The sequence below is a fragment of the Suncus etruscus genome, chromosome 3, assembly GCF_024139225.1.
Source record: "Suncus etruscus isolate mSunEtr1 chromosome 3, mSunEtr1.pri.cur, whole genome shotgun sequence".
NCBI classification, from domain to species: Eukaryota; Metazoa; Chordata; class Mammalia; order Eulipotyphla; family Soricidae; genus Suncus; species Suncus etruscus.
This window is the reverse complement of record NC_064850.1, coordinates 34,160,157-34,184,915: the sequence shown is the minus strand read 5'-3', so window position 1 is coordinate 34,184,915 and position 24,759 is coordinate 34,160,157. Positions and strand designations below refer to the sequence as shown.

The window sequence follows — 24,759 nt, the reverse complement described above, 5'->3', positions numbered from 1 at the left end:
AGTGCTACTCTACTACACCCCCTCAGTGTGCCAATATCCCTCTATCATTTCCCTACATCCCTCCTCATCCCTGCTTTCCATATGTGTCTCCCCCAGTTGGCTTCCTTAGTTCTATTGGCAGCATCTCAGAGTTTTGTTTTCATTGGCCACCGTCTATTCCTGAGCCTTGTTTCTTTAAAGTTGATATGAGTGAGATCATTTGGAACTTGTCTTTCTTCTTCTGACACTTCTCATAGCATGATGCCCTCTGGTTTCATACAAGTGATAGTGAAATGCAATATGTTGTCTTTGCTTATAGCTGTATAGTATTCAAAAATCAAAGTACCTTGATTTTTAACTCAACCTCAAGTTTTTGAGATGCAACTGTAATAACATATGCAACTGTGTACTTCAGTCATTGTCACTCTTTGTAAAATATCAATGACAGATGATTCAGCATGCGCTCTCTCTGAGTCACCTATAGGTGATCATTTAAGTGGTTTTTAGTTATTTATTGTTTTTTAGTGAATACATGTATCTTTTTTGCGTGTGCATATGCAATAATTTCTCCAGGATAGTGCCTTACAGAATTCTTCATCTTATTTTTCTTATAAAAATGAGAGTGCTGATGCTGGAGAGATAGCATGGAGGTAGGGCACTTGTCTTGCAAACGAATCCCAGCATCCCATATGGTCCCCCGAGACTGCCAGGAGTGATTTCTGAGCATAGAGCCAGGAGTAATCCCTGAGCATGGCTGGGTATGACCCAAAAACCAAATAATAATAATAATAATAATAATAATAATAATAATAAATGAGAGTGGTAGAGTGGGTCTGGATAGCTCAGTATGTAGAGCATCTGAGGGTCTAGGTTCAAGCCCCTGTTCAGGCACATGCAACCTCTTTCCTGTTTTCCAGGTTTGGAAATCCCCCGCCCCTTTCTGCCAGACCCGCGAAGATAGTCTAACTTATTCCATATAGTTCTAGTCAGCTTAGACCAAACACTTAATTTTCTCAGATAATCCACAACTCATAAAACAGGATAACAAAATACTGAAGTAGCTTGTAATACCCCTATCATACATAGACAAGCTCACCTGGCTATGGAAAAATAAACTCAAAATCAGCTATACCTTTAATCATCTCTAATCCAGTTAGTATAGCAGACCACTTTATTAAACAACCCAAAAACTCAACATTCAAAACAACTAAGGAAGACTCTAGCAGTTGGGGAAATGGATAGAAATTCTATCAAGTTTCCAAGTCCACAAAAATGCACGAGCCCAATAGATGAGAATCTAAAAGCAACAATGAATGTCTTAGCAATGGAAATCTAGGAATCACTAGCCTGTGAAATTAAGAAATCTATAGATGAAAGATTCAACCAGCTCAAAGAAGAACTTTTACAGAAGATGAAAGAATCCATACAAATGGAACTAAGGCAAATAAAAAGTATGTTAGCAAGCCATAATAGCAGAATTACACAGTTAAAAGAATGCATAGAGGAACTTGAAGAAAAACTACAAAACAACAATGACAAAGAATTTAATAAGAAATCATGGACGAAACATTGTAAGAAATGAACAGAGATAAAATAAATACCCTACCAGAAAAGAGGGGGAGGAAAGGAGAAAAACAAATAGTGAGGGAAATAATAGCAGAGAATTTTCCCACCCTCTGGAAAGAGACACCTGTACTAATCCAGGAGGCAAAAAAGATAGACCCTAACAGGCCAACACCAAGACATAAAGTAATTCAATTGGCAAGAAATGAGAGTGCAGTGGTAGGGCGTTTGTCTTGCATGTGGCTGACCCAGGACAAACCATGGTTCTATCCCCCCCCCCCCCCCCGTGTTCCATATGGTCCCACAAGCCAGGAGCAATTTCTAGCACATATCCAGGGGTGATCCTGAATATCACCGGGTGTAACCCCAAAGCAAATAATAATAATAATAATAATAATAATAATAATAATAATAATAATAATAATAATAATGAGAGTGCTTACTAAAGCACATTTAGGTAAGTGCTCCTCCAACCCTTTGAGTCATCCCCCCTCCTCAAATGATTCTTAAAACAGATTTCTTACCATGGTTTTGTTTTTGTTTTAGATTGATGGCTAAAATTCTTCAAAGCAAGTGTTTTGTTTTGTTCTGTATTGTGTTTCTGGGGCTTGGTTGAACCCAGATCTCCAGCATGTTTTCCTGGGAAACTCGAGGCGAGTGTCCCGTTGAGCCACATACCTGGTTCTCAAAGTTTAATGGCTGCAACTTATGTAATTCCCTGAGTGTTGTAAATGCTGGCATTTAAAAATTAAACTACAATATCATTCTTTTAAATGAATGTAGTAGAACCAAAATGTCATAGGGATTTGATACTTAAATTTTTTTCTCTAAAAAAATGTCTGAACAAGCATTGAACATTATGTGAGCAAGTTCTTTAACAATTCTAAGATTTATACTCTCTCTTAAAAGCCCTATTTATCTTTTTTTCCCTGATTCAGTTTTATTCTAATGTAATATTTTGTTCACTTTTTAAAACTGTCAGCCAACATTTTAAAATCAAGTTTATTAATGCATAATTTACAGATTGTACAATTTTCCACTGATAGATATACGTATATGGTTTCATAAGCAGCATCACAATTGACCTGTAAAATATTTCTGTTCTTTTCAATTTCCTCCCTCTATTTCCAGTGTCTGCACCTGATTTTATTTGTGCCCCTCTATTATTTCCTGTTCCATTGTCATGAAATGGAATCATAGAGTCTAATAATCTTTTGTATCAGGCCTCTTTTACTTCCCATAATGCATATGAAATCCATCCCTGTGGCTTCCCGTGTCCATGGTTGGTTCCTTTTATTATTAAGTCACAGCCTACTAGAGGGTTCAGCACCCTTTATTTTTCCATTCCCATTGATATTTGGGTCATCCCCCTCATTTGTTGCAATTATCAATCATATTGCCATAAATATTTGTGTTCAGACATTGATTTGGACTTTTGACTTCATTTCTTTTGGATTACTAAATGTGATTTCTGAGCATGTGGTTGGTGTGTGTTTTATTTACTTCTTGCTTTTGGGGTCACACTTGGCAGTACTCAGAACTTATTAATGACTCAGGGGTCCCTCTTAGTTGGGCTGGGAGGACCATACGGGGTCCCAGGGATTGAACCCAGGTCTGTTGCAGAAAAATTAATGCCTTAGCTACTGTACTAACTCTGTCTTAGTTGTATAAGAAAGTGGCAGCTGTTTTATGAAGTGACTGTACTTCTTGTATTCTCACTAGCAAGCTATGGAAATGTTAGATGTTCTTGTTGCTGCTAGCACTTGATCATTTTGCATTTTTCTTTTGTTTTAAGCCCTTTCTAAAAGGGCTGTACAATATTACCTCACTGTACTTAACATCCAGAGTGACTAATGACATGATTCCAATGGCATCCTGCCTCATTTGGCATATTTTTTGGTACTGAAGTGAATGTTCACATATTTTCCCAGGTTTCTAAATTTTATTTTATATTTTAACATGTGAGTTGTAGGATGTTTACATATTCCAGACACAAATTCCAGTTTATTAACATTTTACTTTTGAAGAGAGGAAAATTTTATTTTGACAAAGTCCAATTTATCTTATTTATTTGCCCTTTTAGTATCAGGAGTTGAATGCAGCATGTTCTACAAGAAAAGCTAATGCTGTACCCCTGAGCTGTACATCCTCAGCCCCAACTTTTCTCTTTTTATAAGGATTTGTGCTTATAAGGTTATGCCCAGAACTGAACCATAAACCCCTTTCTCAACCTGCTTAAAAATCATTGTCTTCAAGAATAATATCAGGAGCAAGAGTCTCTGTGAACCCACTTGTGGAAGTCTCTAAAGAAGGTTTGGGTAAACGTGTTCTTTGTATCTTTTGAAATATGCATTCTGATGTATTTGTAAAAGAAGTGATGTATGTAATTGAAATAGTATTTGGTGTTCTTGTTTGAATTTTAGGGGACTCTTTTGGCAGCCAGATAAATTAAATGCATTGTAGCTTATTGCAAAACAAACCATGTTGAGTGACTGATGTAATTTATAAAATGAGGCCAGAACCATTCTTATGTATTACAAAAGTAACTAAGTGACATGAGGAAAGAACAATAACAGGTGCTTTGGCACCAGTAGGAAACAGCATCCAGAACAGCAAAATATGACGAAAAGACAGTAAGAGGAAGTGATCTGCATTTCTTGAAAGAAAAGGTGTCTTTTGATCACTTCTTGGCCTTTTGGCTAAGATCAAGTGTAGTATTTGTTCTTATCAGTTTAATATCTGATACATTGTCTATCCAACTACAATATAGTAAGTGGATTTTTGGCACTGGGATATGAAATAAGCGCTTGCTCCATCCATTTCATGCATGACCTGGTATTGCAGTACCTCCAGGAATGGTATACTCCTTGGGTGGAATAAAAAAAAAGAGGTGTCTTTTGGATGTCTTTAAATACAAATGAAAGAAGACAAAGGGAATAGAATTAAAGGAAAACAGTCATAGGGAGTCTGTTCATGAGGATGTGGGACGCTAAATATTGAACACAAAAGCTATTGAGTAGTGATCAAAGGACATAAGATAGAACAGGTTTTGGTAAAAAGAAATGTCAAAGAAAGTAGAAGTTACAATTTAGGTCAATCCCTAATGAAGTCAAGAAATAGATGAAAATAATGAAAATAATACCAAGGAGACAATGTCCAATGGTACTAAGTGTCTAGCCTAATGTTATGCACATTGCTTAGCAACCAACATTAAAAAAAGGAGAACTTAAGAGGAAGTACAAAAAGCAATTAAAGGAAGAAAGAGACATATGTCTTATAAAGTAATCATGTCCAAGGTGAAAATGAGAAAAGCCAAGATGAAAAGTGAATTTAAACCTCAAAGAAGGTTAAAATAAATATTCTCATTTGTTAACTATTCTCGTAGGTCAATTTAAAAGAGATAGTTAAACATTGAGTGGTAATAACCATGAAAATAACTACTACCAATCTAGACATATTGATTACTATAAAAATGTACTTCAGACTCTATAAAAAGCAGTGAAAATGTTGAGGTACTGAAGTGATTTAATATTTTTAGAAAATGTATTTTGACTTAGTATGATAAAAACAAATCTGGGAAAATGATCATTTTTAAAAAAAAACTGATTTAGGAAGGCCGTTAGTAATGAATTCTGCCATTAATTTTCTTTGGGTAGAGATGGTTGCCTTTGTATATCTCTAATACCTTTATTTAAGGTATTTGTATAGTATGTAGCATCCAACATGTTTGTAAAGTTCAAAAGTACCTTTATGTAAATAATAGCTTCTAAAGGCCAGTAGACGCATTTAAAAATAAGTAAATAAATCGATTCATCCCATACTCAGCAGTGAAAATAGAACCCATTTCCAGTATATGAATTTAGATTTGACCTTGTAAACCCTGAAAGCAATACAAAGTCCAAATATCACAGTTACCACAGAGTTCATCTGGTGAAAGATTATTGTCTCAAAATCCTCTATAGCGGGGACCCAGCTGCAAGCTAATATCCTCCATCTTTTTCTGTCTTTTTTTTTTGGCTTCTGGAATCTCACCCATCATCCACTATCTCTACCCATTGGCAGGTGATAAATATGCTATAGTTTTCGAGAGAAAGCACAGAATTAATTACAAACGCAGGAACAATTAAAGAAAAATTGGTAATAGTTCGTCTCATTTTGAGTATTTAGTTTGGGGACTCGAATGTCATCACTCATGATAGAGCATAATAGCTCTTGCTGCCTATTAGAGTTCTTACTGCTCACTGTTTGGAGAATGGTAAATTAAAATGCACAGTTGGCTCTCAAAATAGTTACTTGGTGTCTTAATATACTGAGAGGTACCTTTGAGACACTTGGCTTTTGAGATAGTACTTAGAGTGTGCTCATTGCTAAAGCTGAGCACTTTTAATTAAAGCAGCAGAACTCAGCCACTGCCCCACCTTTCAGAGAGAGCACCATCTCGTTAAGGCTCAGATCCCATTGATTCAAAGACACCATCAGAGGCTGCACTAGTAATGAATGAAGAAACCCTGTCCGTGAAGCTGGGACATAATGTTAAGACACTAATGATTATAACATATATTTGCTATTTTAGATATCTTAACTTGTGGGCAAAGGCGTCCTGAGAATCTGTAAAATAAGCTCCTATGCACCTTTGAGTGGAGTAGGGGGTTGAGGGCTCTCAGGCAGTGCTCATTTAACCCAAGGGCCACTCCTAATTTTTGCCGCTGTGTTGGCCAAATTGTTCAGTGATCTAATCAATGAAGTGCTATACAGGTACAGTGGGGGCTACACCCTGCAATGGTGGGGGACCTCAGGTATCTAATCATGCGCTCTGATCCTTTGACCTAGATCCCCAGCCCCAAGATAATGTACCCTGTTGCTGTCATTGTTCTTGTAGTACAGAATATATAACCAGGGCCTCGCACATAGAAGCCAAGAGCTCTGCTTCTGAGTCCTTCACCAGCCCAATAATGTAGAGCTTTGCTCTCAAACCAACCAACATATCACCGTCCACTTCCTATAAATTGCCTTTAAAGTTCAGTCATGAACTGTAATCCCCATCTGCTCTCTTTTTCTCTTTTGATTCTATTTCCCTAAACCCTGGCTTCTCTCTAGTTTCACTTTGGTCATCTGCCCTCAGTTACTCACCCTTTCCTCCTCATCCTGTTCTCATGACAGTGTTGACATGAGATGGAAATTGTTCTGAGTTCTTTGCCTTGGAGCAGAACCTGCACATCAGTGCCCGAAGACATTGACTCTGGGTCATGATCTCAACAGAGACCTGGTGGCATTTTTCCTCATCTTTCTTTGCTCACTTCAGGTGCTCAGTGCCATAAAGGTGTACCAGTTATGCCCTCACATGATGCTGCATGTGTGTGTGTGTGTGTTTGTGTAAAATCATTGATGTGCACATTGAGATGAGAAATTCCCCTGATTTCTGCCAACCAGTCAGTGGTACTGCTTAGGAAAGAGAGTCTCACACCACTTCCTTGATTTTCCATTCCTCTTTGCCTCAGTTTACTGTACCTTCTGTACCCCAGTTTAGTAACATTAAATGTGGCAATATGAGGATAATCTGTAGTTTTCTGGGGAAACCACCAGGAGCCAGCCCCACATAGGTGACCTGCATGCACATGCCTACTCCAGATAGACACTATTCTCCAGCATAAGCCTCCTTAGCAGGAGCAGGCCCACAACTCCCAGAGAGAACATGTCAAAGATCCAGCATCCTGTGAGACAGCTGTGACCGCTATCACCTTGTCTCCTCATTCCTGTTTTCTCCACCCCCTTCCCACACACGCCAGCTCCCCCACCTGAGAGAACTAGCAATAGTCAAGGATCCCTTCTGGGCTCTGCTCATGGTTTTCTTTCCTACCACCCACCTAAATCTCCTCATTTTCCAACTCACAGCAGCCTTCTAGCCTATACTGTGCTACTGGATCTTTTCCTAGGTTCACCAGTAATAATCTGCTGGTCCATTTTCTTGGAGGCTCTTTAGCCTTGGACTTCTTCTCAGCTGGCACTCCTGAGGCCCACTCCCATCTGTATCTGAGACAGTGCCTGTTACCCTCTCTCCTTGTGGGTGTCTTCATCCTCTCAGAGCTTATTTGTAGGTACCTTCTGAGTGTTTCCCCTTTACCAGTCTGCTTTGTCTGAAGAGTTGACTCAGCTGATGCTCCAGCTGTTCTGGACTCTTTGAAGTTCCTTATGGTGTTAGACCCACAACTCCTGTAGCTGCAGTTGTTTGTCTCTGGGGTTGTCTCTGCTTCTTCCCTTCATCTCACCAACTCCAACCTATAGGGACTCAGTGCAGAGAGTGCATTCCTTGGCCCTCTGACTTCAGTCATCAGGAGACAGATGGTCAGTAGCTACAGTCCAAATGGAAATGACTAAACTGGGAAAAGCATCTGTTTCATAGGAACACTGCAAAAGTTGTTATCTCACACCTTAAATTAAACTAAGTTCATTATTTGAGACTTTTTTTTCATCCTATGGAGCCCCTGAAACGTCTTTAGGGACAGATAAGAACATTCATTTCTTCTTTTGCAGTATTTACTTAGCCCTCAGCTTGGGAACTCAGCTCATGATCACTGAATTTCTTCCTGTTACAGGAAGCCTGTCCCAGGGGTGAATTAGTGGAGAACAAAGCAGCCATCTCTCCATCATTTCTTTAGCTCTAGACACTCAAGGCACTGCCCAATCTTTCTTTTTCCTTAACAGAAAAAAAAAAAAGAGTCAAGGGGAGAAAGTATGAATTGCAAGAAAATGCAGGTGGTGATAGAATATGGGTGATTCCTTTGTAATGTGCAGAATATAATGGACTTAAAGGAAAGAGATAAATTATAGGGTCATAAAAGGATGAGACCAGTGTATTGTTAACATAGGGAAACTGGCTGATTGGGAAGAAAATGGTGCAGATTGTTGGATAATGTAATGCCTTGCTTGGAAGATAAGCTTGTACCATATCAAGATGGCTCTCCAACCAAACAGACCCCTTTTAGAATTATTGGTTAAATTCAAGCTCCTATTACAGAGCAAGATTATCAATCTCCAAATCAATTAAGAACAGTCAGAAAAATCTGCTGTACTTATACCCACTTTCAGAATGCCTGAACTTTTTATTTGTCAGACTCAATGAGCTTCTTCCTTTTGGGGTATGATTGAGCCTCTGCTCCCAACATATCCCAACATAGATTCTGGATTCTAGATAGAATTTAAAACCATTTTATATTCACAATAGCCAGGCTCTGGAAACAACCAAGATGCCCTTCAACAGACGAATGGCTAAAGAAACTGTGGTACATATACACAATGGAATATTATGCAGCCATCAGGAGAGATGAAGTCATGAAAGTTTCCTATACATGGATGTACATGGAGTCTATCATGCTGAGTGAAATAAGTCAGAGGGAGAGAGAGACGCAGAATAGTCTCACTCATCTATGGGTTTTGAGAAAAATAAAAGTCATTTTTGCAACAATCCTCAGAGACAATGAGAGGAGGGCTGGAACTTCCAGCTCACTTCATGAAGCTCACCACAAAGAGTGGTGAGTGCAATTATAGAAATAACTACACTGAGAACTACCATAATCATGGTAGAATGAGGGAAGTGGAAAGCCTATCTAGAGTACAGGTGGGGGTGGGGTGGGATGGAGGGAGATTTGGGACATTGGTGGTGGGAATGTTGCACTGGTGAAGGGGGGTATTCTTTACATGACTGAAACCTAATCACAATCATATTTGTAATCAAGATGTTTAAGTAAAGAAAAAAAAAGAAGTTACAGTATGTGCAAGTATGTGGGTTGAGAAAATGAAAGATAAAAAGGGATCAAGAGTGTAATCAAATTTTCTTTCAATCCTTTGATATATTTTGTTTAAATTTTTCAAAATAAAAAAAACATTTTTTAACATTAAAAATATAAACAAAATGACTAAAAAGATAGTACAGCAGATAAGACAGTTGGCCTTGCTTGTGGCCGACCTGGGTTTGATCTTCAGAACTACATAGAATTCCCCCCAAACTCTACCAAGAATGATCCCTGAGCATAGAGCCAAGAGTAAGTCCTGAGCACAGCCAGGAATGTCCCCCAGAAGACTCCCTCAAATAAAATTTAAAAATTTAATTAAAGTGTACTAAATAACATGGAAATTCTGATTATTGTATGGACCTACTTGTTTCTGTACATTTTGGAAGTGAATCCCAGACTGCCCTTTGTCCCAGAATATTTTGTAGAGGTGTTACAGAGAGTGAACAGCTTTAGAAATTCGCATTAGTGTATCCCTCCAGAACAAAAGTTGGGTATACTTACTGATCATTTTTAAAGGCCCCAGGCTCTTTGAGACTTAAGTTTTTTGTTTGTTTTTGTTTGTTTGTTTGTTTTTGCTATAACACAGTCTTCTGTGTTGTCAGTCATTTCACTAGGCATGTGTGCATTTTCCCTATAGAATCGGTGGGTCAGAAGAATTGACACAAATGTGCTAACACTTACACTACTTGATATACTGTGAGGAATGAAGCACTTTGTCTGTGAGCTAGTGGTCCTGGGCCACTTCCAGGAGTCTGTGGCAGACATGATTGTGAGGACACTGGATTCACATGGCCTTTATGGCTCTTCATGGTTTTGGCAACCAGATAGGGGTGCTACCTGTGCCATGCTTTCTGGAAGAAGGGTGAGGAAATGGTTGTTTTTAAAGACAATGTGAAGGCAGCCCAATGGGTGGGCCCAAAGTTTAGCTATTTAAGATGACTACAATGTAGATGTTACTGAGAATGAGGATAAATGTAGGGCCACTATGGATAGAAGCCAAAAAAATCAATAGAAAATTGTCTAGTACTTTTGGGAGATGGCATGACACACAGCAGCTGTTAAGAAAAAAGGGCAGTGCTTACCCAGATATTGCCTCCACTCTTCCAATACCACAGGCTCCGCATTGCTTTTTCAGGAAAAAATGTTACTGAATGCTCCTCTGAAAATCTACTATAGCTGGGGAGGGGGACTGGGCCATACCTAGTGGTGCTTAAAGACTACTCTTAACTCAGTACTCAAGACTTAATCTGGTTCTGTGCTCAAGGACTATTCCAGGGACTATTCTTGGCTCTATATTTAGGGTTTTCTCCTGGTTCTGTACTCAGAGACTACTTTTGCATCTATACTGAAGACCATCTCCTGATTCTATGCTCTTGACTCCATACTTAGGGATTACTCTTGGCACTGAGCTCAGGGGTCACTCCTGCAGTTGTCAAACCAGGTCTCTGGTGTACAAAGCAAGAGGCTTATTCCCTTTACTATCTTTATGCAAATGAAAAGAAAGGGCCCCTGAACTGCCACAGAGAATTCTACCACCATCCTCCCAGGGCCTCCCCCTAAACTATAGGGTTAATCTTAGACCCCTTCAAAGAATGAAGACTCTAGTGTTCTTTAGAGTTTGGCTATACTTAATAATAGTTACTGAGAGGTTTCAGTTGGGCAAAGAAAGCTGAAAAATAAGAGAATTAAGGAATTCAGGATGAGGGATTACTCCCACAGATGAACACAGGAAGGAATGTATGTGGGTGACTGAGAGAATATTGATGACTTTGCAGTTCTGAAGTTGTGGCTCGGCTCACAATGTTAGAAGTTGTTCACAGTCTCTTCCTATACAGACTCTGTGCCAGGAGCATCTTCTATGACTTCAGACATTGTTGTGGAAAGTCATTTAGCTTGATCCGGTCTCTGCAAGTGCCCCAGCATTCGTGGGACCTTTGTGGGATAGAGGATGATGTCTTCTCCAGACCACACAGTGCCCCTCATCAAATACTCTCAGTTGCTCCACAGGAGGAAGAGTAATAAGGTCCAGAGTGGGACTCTCTGACTATCTCAAGGTTGCCAGTTGAGCCCAGGAAGCCCTTCAGCAGGATTTGGGACTTCTGACTTTCCTTCCAGCATGAGCCTTCTGAGGGCGATAGAAGCCCCAGTTCTGTCACTCTCACAAGATATTATCATTTTACATTCATGTTGGCTTTTGGGTCTCCCAGCAGTTCTCAGTGGGTCGTGGGTCTAATCCCAGTGATTTCTGGCCCATCAGGCTGGAGCCAAGAATGCAGTGCTGCTCAGGTTCTGTGGAGCCAAGTACCATTAGTGTTTGCCCTGTAGTGCTTGGGGCCCCCAGGGCCACACTCAGCAATGCTCAGGAGGTCATGTGGTGCCAGTGATCAGTGCAATGTGTGCATTTGGTCCCTGGCACCATTGGTCCACCTATAGTTTAAAAGAACTGCACCATCCAATCCCTCATTTAAAATAATGTTTAAAATGCTGGAGGCTACCTGCTCCCCCACCCCACCCATGTTGTGTCACTTTCTGCTTTCAGTGATCGATATGACTGTTCATGCTGTTCATGTTACTGTGGCTGGAGGAAGAGGAGGTGGCCTCAGTCCTGCAGATTCTCACACTCAGGTTCTTGGCCATGAGCTTCTTATTGTTTTATCCATTACATGAGGCTGAACTGGGCTCAATCTCTGGCACCACATATGGTCCTCGGAGTCTGCCAGGAGTGATTCCTGACTGAAGAGTTAGAAATGAGACCTGAGCACTGCTGGTGTGACACCCCCCTAAAATAGTTTTTTATTGTGTCCTGTGAGGTACAGAGTAGCCTAACTTGCAGATCCCATGAGGCCTTGGAAGGCAATTGGGAAGGAAACTTTCTTTTTGTTTGTTTTGGTTCTATACCAGATGATACTCAGGAGTTATTTCTGGCTCTGCACTTAGGAAGTACTCCTGGTGGTACTCAGAGGACTGTATAAGGTGCCAAGGATCAAACCCAGGTTGGCTGTTTGCAAGACAAACACCCTTCCTGCTGTGCAGTTGCTCCAGTCTGGGAAGGAGCCTTTCTTTTTCTTGAGTGTCTGCTTGGGAAGGTCTAGTGGCCAAATTGTTCTGTGGATCCCTTAGTTGAAAAGGCATTTCCTGCACACTTGGAGGAACTTTGTTCCAGCTTTTTCCTGGATGTCAGCCTTGGGGGCAGGGTGCTCATGTAGCACCATTGGGTGTGGCTTAAAACAAAAACAACAACAGAAAACCAAATTGGAATCACAGCCACTGGCCAGTGCTACAGAGATGTGTAGGCATCAGTAGATGATGGGAAAGGAATTGTTTAAAGATCAGACAGTGGGACCATCTGAAAGCCCCCCCCCAACGTTAACCTCCCCCACAAGCCAGCCCTTTGTCTCCTGATAGTCAGTCCTTAACATGGGGGTTGTTGAGGGTTTGATTTTCAGTTTTTGTCTCTGACCCTTTTATGCCATAGACATTTAAGTGGTCATCTATGATACGAAGTTTGCAACTGTGATGGGGTGAAGGAAGCTGTAGACACTAAGTGCTCTTTGTGTGGTTTAGAAGCGAGTCTTTATGAAAAATATTGGAATGGTGTTAAATGTATTAGATTCACATATAATCTGGAGTCTGGCAGGGACACTGCTACAAATAAGAGATCTCAGTTGCTGAAAGGTCTGATGGTCTTGTGTTCCATCAATATCTTACCTGGAAAGAGCTGTTGAGATGCACAATGAAGGCGCTTCCCCCTTCTAATGGGAAAGGTTTCATTTCTTTTCCATGTGGGCTTATCTCAGTGATACAAAACTCTGTTGAGTTCTTCAGATGTTTCCAAAGAAGGCAAAATGGAGAATATTTTAAAATGTTTATCCCAGGTCATACCTGCTTTTCCAACTCTATTTTGTCAATAGATTTGATCAAATTTGCTATTTTAGTAAATATCAGAACACAAATTCAGACTTTAGAATACTGAATCCAGCCCATGATCACATTGACAGAATTGGTAGTGGATTTTATTTTAGCACTATGTTGTTGGATTATTCTGCATTTCATAAATGTAGGAAGAGGTTAAAACATTTCTACATATGCTCTTTTTTCCCTTATAATTTTTTCTGTCCTTCATTCTTCATTTCTTTACACCACACCTGTGAGCCACCCCCCAACGTTCCCTGTGGACAAGGATCAGTGTACCCCAGGGGCTCTGGACAGTGCTCAATAATTACTCAGTGAGCGAATAGAAAACAGTATTCACATAAATAGGAAGAAGGAAAGCAGAGGCTATCAAATCCAAGTTAGGAAGGTCTGATTTTAATTTAATTTTTGTAGGTGACTTTGGAGCATTACCTCTTACAATAACAACTTCCTTCTAGTTTACTCTCCCCAGAACCATCATTTATTTTGATAGCTGGTTGCATGAAAGGAAGGCAGTTACAATATATAAGCAAAGCTCTTCAGAGCATCCTTTATATTGTAAGAGAGACACTCTGTGATGTAGTTAACATGTTGGAGGATGTGATTGTTCAAATTTTAAAAGACCTTTAGCTGTTCCTTCTATATAATTCCTTTTCCAGTGTATGTATTGTAGATTTCTATGTGTATTTCAGATTAATCAACACAACTAAAATTTGATTATAATTACTGATTTTTCAAGCTTCCTTCATTTTACACTTGGAAACTTTGTCTCTGACCCAAGGTTTGTGGACACTTCATCCTTCATGTCTTGCCATGGCCATCAGTCCTTAACTCCTCAGATGCCCAAAGACACCTTACTATTCATAGTGATAATTTCTATCTATAATGTCAGAGGAGAGAAAACTAAAAATGGTTAACAGTTTTGTACTCCAGTGATTTTTCTAATAAAAATGTTTTAGTGTATATCCATTTCTGCTATTATAGTTTAAGAAATTAAATAATGGTTGCAGTTGAAGCAACACATGCTCTATTGCCCCTCAATATTCATATAATTAAAATCATGCTTTGTCAGAACTGTGATATAATTCACAGTGATATAATTCACTGTGATATAATTTAGTTAAATTTGGCAAATATCTTTGGAGTCCACTTGATGCTCTCACCCCCATCCCAGTTAGTAGTTCTGTCTCTACAAGAACTACTCTTTAGTTGCAATAAGCCAGTTATGGAAGGGTGTGATCCACACATGACTGGCGAGGAAATTAAAATTCACTAGGGCATGGGATTAGGTAGGGAAGGCATATCTGAGAATGTTATGTTGAATCTTAGAGAATGTATTAGATTTCACTTGCAAAGGGGAAAGTTGCTCAGGTAAAGACCACTCAGGTTGAATTCAGCAGGAGATGTCTTGGAAAAGAAAAAGGAAAGGGACATGATGAGAAATGTCTTCACTTGAGTACAGGGTATAGAGTGTACCAGAATAGGGAGATTGATTTATAGGAAGCCATTGTAATGGACTAAGCTTAAATTAGTAAGGATTAATGTATCCTGGATACATTAATGCAGGGGTGGTGAACATGCAGTTCTCGAGTCGCATGCAGCTCCTGGCCAAAATGAATGCGGCTCTTTGCCTCTTATCATTCTTTTGTATACTGTGGCTCTTTGCCTCTTATTATTTTGTATGCTGTGGCTCTTTGCCAAGTTTGGATTTTGTTCTGCTGCTTCTGAGGAGGGACCTCTGAAGAGAGATCTCCTAGCACAGAGTCCCGCCCCCAGGCTGTATGCCAGCGAGCGGGGGACCCGTGTGTCACATGTTGTGTCACATCTTGCCATTTGGTTCTTAGTGTGGAGGACGCAGAACACCTGCACCATCACTGCAGGATTTTCACCCTCACTCAAAATGACAAAATGCAATATGTGTTTAATAGATTATTGTTAAAATTAGATGCTTTTGTGTAAGTGTTTGTCTGTTTTGGCAGGTCACTACGTGGTGTGGTTCTCTGACTCTCTCAGTTTAAAATTTTGGCTCTTTATGTTAAATTTGTTCGCCACCCCTGTATTAATATATCATGGATAAAGGAGATGGACATGTGAAGGAAAGTGAAATCTTAGAACTATTACTCAGAAAGAATATGATAGACACAAAACTCATTGGGATTGGGAATCAGTGCACAGAGAACTCTCAGGGTCAGATCCCAGAGCTGGAATACCATGGTGTGCCTAGGTAACATGGTGTCATGTTAGTAGTAATAGAAGGTTAGAAAGGGAAGTGGTCCAGGCAAAGCCTGTGTATATGCCTTAGGTAAAAGGGAAGTCAGATGACAAATGGTCAGAGGAGAGCCAGTGGCTTTTAGTTTTATTGTAATGAAAGGAAGACAGTTTTCCAAGGACATGGGACTTATCCATTGTTGATGGAAATATACATTAGTCCAACCTCTTTGGAGAGCAGCATGGAAAATGAAAATTAAAAAAAAATGTAAAATGGAACTTAGGATTCAGCAATTTTATTCCTACTGTTTATTCTATTAAAAACCCAACAAAATGCTAATTTGAAGAGCAATTTGCACACCTATGCTCATAGAGTTCTGTTTACAAAAACTACATCTAGACACAACCCAAGTATCCAACAATAATAGGTGAGTGGATAAAAAAAAGTTGTGATATATATACTCAATGGATATTACTCAGCTATAAGAAAAAATATAAAATCTTGTCTTTTCTGCAACAGGGATGGAACAAGAAGAGCTCATGCAAAACAAATTAAGTCAGAGGAGGGATGGAAAATTGTACAGGAGTGAAGGCACTTTGTCTTGCTCGAGGCCAATTCTGGTTTGAGCCTTGTCACCATGTAGTCCCCTGAACATGACATGGGATGATCCCTGAACATAGAGCCAGAAGTAAGCCCTGAGTGTAGCCACATGGCCCCCAAACAAACAAACATGCAAAGAAACCAAAGTTAGAGGGAAAAAAAAACCAAATATGAGGTGCTCTTCCTCCTAAGCAAGACAAAAAGAAACACAGCAGAGGGAAAGACAGTGTCTGGTGAAGACAAGCCCAGATACTCCCACCACAGAACTGAAGTGGTGAAGGTGGAATTGACACAGGTTCTTTTGGTAATGGGCCTGGTGTTCCCCTAAAACACAAGCATTTATACTTCTAAACATTAACACCTCAAAGCCAATTTTACCTCAATAAAAAATAAATTAAAAATCAAGGGGAGAAAAAAAGAGATGAAAAGAGAAGTGAGAAATAGAAAGGGCCAAGCTTGATTTTCATACCATAGTACCAAGTGTTGACCTCTGCGTTGCCACAGGTAAGAGACGACATTGGGGTTAGACAAGGGACAAGGACAAGGGAAGGGGAAGAGCGAGTTCCAGCCAGATTTCTTTGGAGATGCTGCAGAGGGAAGTTGCCTCCTTCCCTGACTAGTGTGGTGCATCGAAATGCCAGTCTGTGATTAATACCTGGAGATTTAAAATGTACCTATTTCCACAATGTAACCCCCAAACATTATTTTTACAAGCCATTTGGAAAGAGCATTTTTATTTTCTTTGATTCTACTCTTTCAAAATTTCGCTTCTCCCTCTCGGAGATTTATTTCTAGGTCATTGATTCAGATTTCACAACTAGTGTTTTCTATAAGCTTATTTTATGCCTGCCAGAGTTTATATTCAGACTTCTTCCCCCCCAACAGTAGCAACTGAAATAGATTCCAAGATAGGTTTTTATTTATTTATTTATTTTACTTCTACCCTGTCTTTCCTTAGTTGATTGTATCCTTTCAAAAAAAAAAAAAAAGCCCAGATTGATAGCTTCCAGAATAGTGTAGCAATAGTAATAACGCAAGCTTTTTAGCATTCAGAAATTTGATTTCGACTCGCTGTGGTTCATGTAGATGTGTCCTTGACTCCCCCCAAGGACTCCAACAGAAGATAATGGCTTTCAAAACTGAACCCAGCACCTTCGCTCTGTACCCGTTCTGGTGGCCTGACCTTGAAAAAGTTAAATTTTAGAGTTGCTCTGGCTGTGAAGGGGGAGAAGTGAATTAAGAGGGCCATTTAGGCCTCTTTAAAGTTCCTGAGTATTGAATAAGCTATTTTCTCGTGTGTGTGTGTGTGTGTGTGTGTGTGTGTGTGTGTGTGTGTGTGTGTGTGTGCACATGCACCCCTAAGGATGTGATATAACTGGACCCCATGATGTTGGGGATAGTCAAGTCATGTTGGTGGTGCTGGGAGCCTCCAGAACTGGCCCTGGTGATGCTTGGGTAGACCATGTAGTGCTCAGAATTGACCCTAAGTCAGGTACATGTGAGGCATGAACTTCTGTCCTGTGTCCTGGCTCCTAAGCCACTTCCTCTGTAAATTAGATGCCCCACAGCCATGCACTATGACCTCCCCCGCTCCCATCTAAATTCTCAGTGACCCTTCCTCCTGTTTTGCCTGTGATGGTCACCTGCCCTTCTTCTGTCCTCATGTCTTCTTTTTGTGGGGAGGCCTCCAGACCTCTTAACAGGTCTGGGGATTGGAAACCATTTTACCAAGGGAACAAACCAGCTCTATGGGATTATTGTGCTTCCAGGTGGGAGAGAGCCAGCAGCAGGTGAAATCTCAGACCCAGTTTGGTGTTTAAACACACAGCACCCTCACTCTCTGTACCCTGCTCCTCTGTTATGGTGTTCGTTTGAGTTTCTAGGAATGGGGCTGTGTGCCATATTTTGAAATTGTCCTTGAGATCCTACTCAGGAACCTTTTGTCTAGAATCTTCTCATCTGTCCACATTCTTTGAGTAAATTTTCCACTGTTTGATCATTTGTTTTAAGGCTCTTTTCCAATCTCTTCTGTTGTATGAAGTTGTTATGCATCTCATCTTCCAGCTCACTGATTCTGTCCTCAGCTGCTGTTACCCTATTGGGAAGGCTTTCCATTGAGGTTTTCATTTTGTCTATTGAGTTTTTCAGACTTGTTATTTCAGTTTGAAGTTTCCTAATTTCTATCTTCATATCCTCTTGATTTTTATTTGTGGCCCATTCAACTTGATCTATGCTTTCTTTGAGTTCTATGAGCATCCTCCATATTTCTTCTCTGAACTCCTTATCTGAGATACTAACTAGGTGGTTGGCAGTTTTTGGGTCATCAGAGCTGCCATCTTCATTCTCTATGCATGGTGTTAGCCTACATTGTTTCCCTATTGACAGGCTTGTAGTGTGATTTTTACTATGTGTTGTGCGGGGGGGGGGGGGTGTTTCGTGGACTAGAAGATGCATGCAGAGCAAAGCAGAGAGGCCTGGCTCCTCTGGCCCTACCCTTTGTGAGTGGGGCAGCTCACATCTGAAGAAGTGCCCTCAGGGAACAATGGATGAAGAGGATCAAAGTCCAGGATACAGAATAGCAGAGCAGAGTCCAGAATATCTGCCATGTGTCACAACACACAGCAGCAATCCTCATCTAGAATCTTCTGTGAGCTCTTGCAGGGCACAGACTCTGTTCCTGGGTCCTAGAATATAGAAAATGTGAATAGATGGGTCTCACTTTTGAGAAAAATAGCCCATAATAAGGATTCAGTATCCATTATCTGTATTTCAGAAATAGTTTCTTGAAGCTTTAAATGTTAGTTCATGCTGGACATAAAATTTTTTGTTTTGTAGCCACTTTTGGAGGAGCTCAGGAATTACTCCTGCTTATGCACTTAGGAATCACTCCTGGCAGGGCTCAGGGGGCTATCTGGGACATTGGGGATCAAATCCGACTCAACCACATGCAAGACAAGTGCCCTATGCACTGTACTATTGCTCCAAACTTACCATTTTAAATGAATAAATCATTAAGTTCCCACAGATACCCACTGTGATAAAATTCCAAACACATGCTTTGTTTTCCCAATTCCTATAATTTTGCAAGAAGACATTTGATTTCATTGTTATACACTTGCTCTATTCTTCGTTTTTGTTTTTATTATCTAAGTAACAATCCCGCCTCCTTTTTTTTCATTGTTGTGTAATTCTTGTGTTTTTGACTATAGGTTTTTTTTTAAGGTAGGGGCTGAAAAGTCAGATTGCATCACAACCACCTTTAGACATATATGCTCCAGTAAAAAGAGCTAGAATTTTTTAACTAAGAAAAGTTGCTATTCTGGAGACCAAGACCTTACTTGTCACTAAATAACTGACTGACTGATGCTCACACATCTATTTCTGAGTCACAAATTCTCATGGCACTGATAGCGCCAAAACAGAGACCATTGGGCTGGAGTAACAGCACAACAGGTAGGGTATTAACTTTACATTACCTCATATAGTCATCTGAGCATGCCAGAAGTGATCCCTGAGTTCAAAATCACGAGTATCCTCTAAGTAGCATGAGGTATAAATGCAGTGACAGTCTGGTATCTCACTTTCATATCCATTTTCAGAAGTTACATCACCTGTGATTCTAGCTAACACCCACCTGGGAGGGAGATCACTGGGGTCTATGGCCTACGCCACTGGCACTGAAAGACTTGACTTGAGCTGCATATTTGCTTCAAGAAACCCCCTGACGTTCCCACCTCAGTGGTAATAACTTCATTTACCAGAGACCTCTGTTTCTTACCACATCTCACCAAATTCTTTCCCTCTGAGTCCTGGAAGTTGGAAGTCAAGTTACTTGTGTATCTTCACAACATGGCACCTCTCTTTTGGCAAAATAAGTGATCTGGGAGAGGGAGAGAATGGAGGGAGCCCAGGGACCCACTGGCTGAAAACAAGGCTCACAGGCACAGCCCCTCTAAGAGAGGAAGATGAAAGAATCAGTGAACATATTACCCAACCACCATTGCCTGTAACATAAAACACTGCCTGCTGCCTTTGATGCATTGTCCCTGGTCTGAAATAACCTGTGATCCAGGTTTTTTATTTCATTTCTTAGCCATGAACAGAAGTTGGCTCTCAGGATTCCTGGATTCCACATCATTATTTCCAGTGAAGTGTTAGAATCAAAAGCGCTCTCTCTATGCTCTACACTCCAGCCTGTACCCCCCACCTCTCACATGCGATTCAGGATATTGTCTTCCTAGGACTTTAATGGAGGAGGAAGAAGTGGAAGAATCCTGCCCAATTTCCAGAGGAACTTGTGAGTTCCCCTTCCCATGCACTTGGTTAGAAAGATTAGCAGAGCAAGTGCCTGAGATAACAGACCTTAGAGAAGCCTCAGACAATGGCACCAGATGTCTCCAGAAAGCAATGCAGGCCCAGTGGTTGTGGCTGACTTGCTATGTGAACTTTTTCTTGTCATAGAAAAGGTCGGGTTAATAAGAGCCCAAATGGAGAATGAAAAACAACAATCCCCAGGCATTTAGCAAATGACCCTGTTAGTAGGCTCCCATGTTTCCATGTAGTTCTCTCATTTCTGATAAGTTTTTTTTTTTTATCATTTTTCATGTTTTCCCACTTTCCTCCTTCTGGTACTTTCTCATGCTTCTGTTCTAGCCTGATACTAGAACATCTTACTCTGTGTTCTCACATGTCTCCATCAGTCTCATCATTCAAGGCCAGTCAAGAGAGCAGCAATGAGCTCTTCCTCCCATTACCAAGATGATCAATAGTGTATGTTGATCATCAGCCTTATTTACAATCAAATACCATTATCTTCAGGGATCATACTTGGGAGGATTGTGTAACTTAACTAGACCCCCTAGCTTGTGCCCAGCAGTTAGTAAATACCAGGAGTTTGGGGGTGAATGCCAGGTGTATATTTTATATAGCAGGGTGGCTTCTCAGTGAGTTCTATGAAGGAGGCCCAAACAGCATCCCTGAGGGCTAGAGCAATAGTTGAGCTGCCACCATTCTGGTTGAGTTGAGGGGACCCCTGAGTGACCTCTTCTCTGTAGGAACGTGAAGAGCACCAGGCAGGTCTCCCAAAGCCGTTCCATGGAGCTCCATGCTTCTTATTCGAATTTGGGAATCTTAAATACCTCCTATTGAGTGGGGGATTGTTTTCACAGTTGTCTGTATTGCCTCTGAAATGTCACTCATTTCTCTTTTCTTTTTTTTTTTTTTTTTTTTTTGGTTTTTGGGCCACACCCGGTGACGCTCAGGGGTTACTCCTGACTATGCGCTCAGAAGTCGCTCCTGGCTTGGGGGACCATATGGGATGCCGGGGGATCGAACCGCGGTCCGTCTCCTAGGCTAGCGCAGGTAAGGCAGGCACCTTACCTCGAGCGCCACCGCCCGGCCCCATCATTTCTCTTTTCTAATAGACAACCACAAATTCATCCTTTATTTTTTGGGGGGAAACACTTTGAATGGAACTGTAGTTTGCTTTTAGTGTGTGGGTGTTGTAATGAGACCCCTTTGATTAGCCACTTACTATCTCATGCTGCATTATTTTAGATGTGCCAGCTTGATCTCTTTTAATTCAAAGAGTTATCTGGAGACATAACACACTTAGCTTTTATTATATTCTATAAACTTTTCAGCTTCCTTTCTCTCTCTCTTTTTTTGTGCTAATCCAATAGCATAATTAAACCGTCTGACTTCCGTTCTCTCCTTACAAATTCTGCCTAACTCTTCTGTCTCGAATCAACAGAAATCATTTCTATGTAAACAAATAACAATCGCAGATTGTGCTACCTATATTCCTTTTCTGTGAGGAGTTAAGTGCATCCCTTGTTTGTAAAATTAGAGTCTTAAAAAAAAAACAGATGTAGCATATTTTGTCACTTTGTATGCTGCAGTTGAAAACAAAGACTCACTGCTGAGTCTTTATTCTTGTCTTCACCTTTTATCTAATATGCCTTTGAAGTGCTTGTGTGGCAGGTGAAGAGAGAACCTGCTTTGGATTCGCATGGACTTGAAGCTCTCAACCCTTCTTAGCTGGGATGGGGAGCCAAGGCCAGAGTCTCTCTGGGACTCCTTGTTCTGAACATAAAATGACAAAGGCCTTGGGGATGCTGGAGATGAGGTGATTCTGTGCTTAGCACCCTGCCTGATGCATAGTAGGTGCCCAGTAACTGCGAGCAGTATCTTTCTATAGCCGAAACAGCTCTTAACTGGGTCACCAGCTTCCAGCAAGCTGGCAAGTGCCTTCTGCAATGCACTGAGAGACGTTTGTTCCCCAACCTGCTTATGGTATTTGAGTTTGTTTCCAAGCCCATTTAGGAGCTTGTTATTGTAATTATGTAATTTAATTAAATATCAGGCAAACAAATGAAATCTTAAGTACAAAAAGGCAGCTGCTGGGGCCAGAGCACTAGTACAGCAATTAGAGCATTTGCCTTGCACACAGATGACCCTGGTTCTATCCACAGCACACCAGGAGTGATCTCTGTGTACAGAGCTAGTAGTAACTCCAGAGTATTTCTGGGTATGATCACCAAAAAGCAAACAAGCAAATAAGCAAACAAAGCAAATAAAAAAGAGCTTTTTTTTTTTTTTTTGTGGAGGATGCATACCGGCAGTGCTCAGAGGTTGCTCCTGGCTCTATGGCCTGCTCCTGGCAGACTTGGGGACCATATGGGATGCAACCATATGTTGGTTGCATGCAAGACAAACATCCTTCCCTCTGTGCTATCACTTTGACCCCATGAGTAACTGCTTGTTTATATATATATATATATATATATATATATATATATATATATATATATACAAATTAGATTTTTAAACTTGATTGTTTTGGGGGCCACACCTGGTGGTGCTCAGGAGTTATTCCTGGCTCTGCACTCAGAAATTGCCCCTGGGGCCCGGAGAAATAGCACAGTGGTGTTTGCCTTTCAAGCAGCCAATCCAGAACCTAAGGTGGTTGATTCGAATCCTGGTGTCCCATATGGTCCCCCGTGCCTGCCAAGAGCTATTTCTGAGCAGACAGCCAGGAGTAACCCCGGAGCACTGCCGGGTGTGACCCAAAATCCAAAAAAAATAAAAAATAAAAGAAAGGAAAGAAAGAAAAAAAGAAAGAAAGAGAGAGAGAGAGAAAGAAAAGAAAAGAAAAGAAAAGAAAAGAAAAGAAAAGAAAAGAAAAGAAAGAAAAGCAATAAAGAAAAATGAGATTGCCCCTGGAAGGCTGGGGAATTATATAGGATGCCTGGAATCGAACCACATTCTTCCCAGGTTGGCCGCATGCAAGGCAAATGCCCTACTGCTGTGCTATCTCTCTGGCCCCTATAAATTTTTTATTTTTTTGGTTTTTGGGTCACACCTGACAGCACTCAGGGGTTACTCCTGGCTGTATGCTCAGAAATTGCTCCAGGCAGGCTTGGGGGACCATATGGGATTCCGGGATTTGAACCACCATCCTTCTGCACACAAGTCAAATACATTACCTCAATGCTATCTCTTCGGCCCCCCAAATTAGATTTTTAAAAACTCACCACATTGTAAATAAATGAAAGTATCAAAAAAGTATCATGAAATGAAAGTTTCATGAAATGAAAGTATTAAAGTAGATTTTTTCATAAAACAAAAAGTTGAATTGGGGGTTTTAGGAGCTGAAGGGAAAGTAGCCTTAATGGAGAGAGAGTTTCAGTGTTGCTAGATGAACAGAGTTCCAAAGATAGATGGAGTGTGGCGGCCAGGGGTATGACCACATTTCATGACGCTGCCTTGTTACTTGAAAATGGCATTGGCAGTGAAAAACAAAGCTCTGAAAGCTCACCTTTGTCCTTCTTAAATTTCCAGTTCTATTTGGCATTTGAGCCTTCAGGGGCAGGATGGGAGGGGTCCTATACTAAAAGTCATCTCCTTTTTTGTGCCTTTCAGATATATAGGTATATCTGAATATTCTTCTCTTCTGTGTGCTTGATTCCAGGTCAAAAAATTAAAATCTGCTGCCTAAGCTATGGATGAGACAAAAGCTAATGATAGCTGGGGTTCATAGGGAGGGGAAGAATTTAAAATCTAGAAGGATTCCTTCATGAGATTGTTTTCTGGGGATATTTCATTTTTGTCTTTTTAGTAGAACAAACTAGGAAATCAGACCCTGCATTTCAGACAGCGTAATAGGAAGAAGACAGACAAAGTTTGCCTATCATTGAGCCAGTTCTCCACAGCAGAGATGCTAATGGCGGAGAATATTCTGTTTGTGTGTTAATTACCATTTATGCTTATGCTGCATTTTCAAATTAGGTGTCTGAAGTGGGCAAGTGTCTATAGATTGAGCTCCAGTAAGCAGGCAGTGAGGGGGGTTCATTTGCAGACTTGTTAGGGTCTCTTGGGTAACAGGTGAATTCCATAACCTAGATAGGCTCTGTCAACAGTGCTGGGAGCACTGGGTCTAGGCAGTGGTTTGTACATAAGCCCCTCATTGCCCAGGCATTGGGGGTGGAAGGATCTCTGGGAAGAGGAGGAAATTCATGAGGTCTTATATTTTGAATGGGATTCCTTGGTATTCCATGGTATCCCCTGCAACACAGTTACTGCAGAGTCTAGCTTGCTTCTGATCTGACCATTGCTTGCACTTGCTTTTGTACCTGCCTCATAGCTCTGGGCTCAGTCATGAGCTCACTTGGTTACATGGCTTCATCCTACCTTTCATCCTACCAA

At 40.7% G+C, this 24,759-nt stretch overlaps 1 protein-coding gene and 1 non-coding gene across 2 annotated transcripts in view; both read left to right on the top strand.

The window, feature by feature from the left end:
- The window catches only part of EFCAB11 (EF-hand calcium binding domain 11), a 189,901-nt gene that overhangs the window by 83,535 nt on the left and 81,607 nt on the right, over positions 1 to 24,759 (top strand). The window lies entirely within an intron of this gene.
- On the top strand, positions 4,222 to 4,411 carry LOC126005411 (U2 spliceosomal RNA). The gene has a single exon (XR_007494513.1). It is a non-coding gene; the product is annotated as a U2 spliceosomal RNA (small nuclear RNA).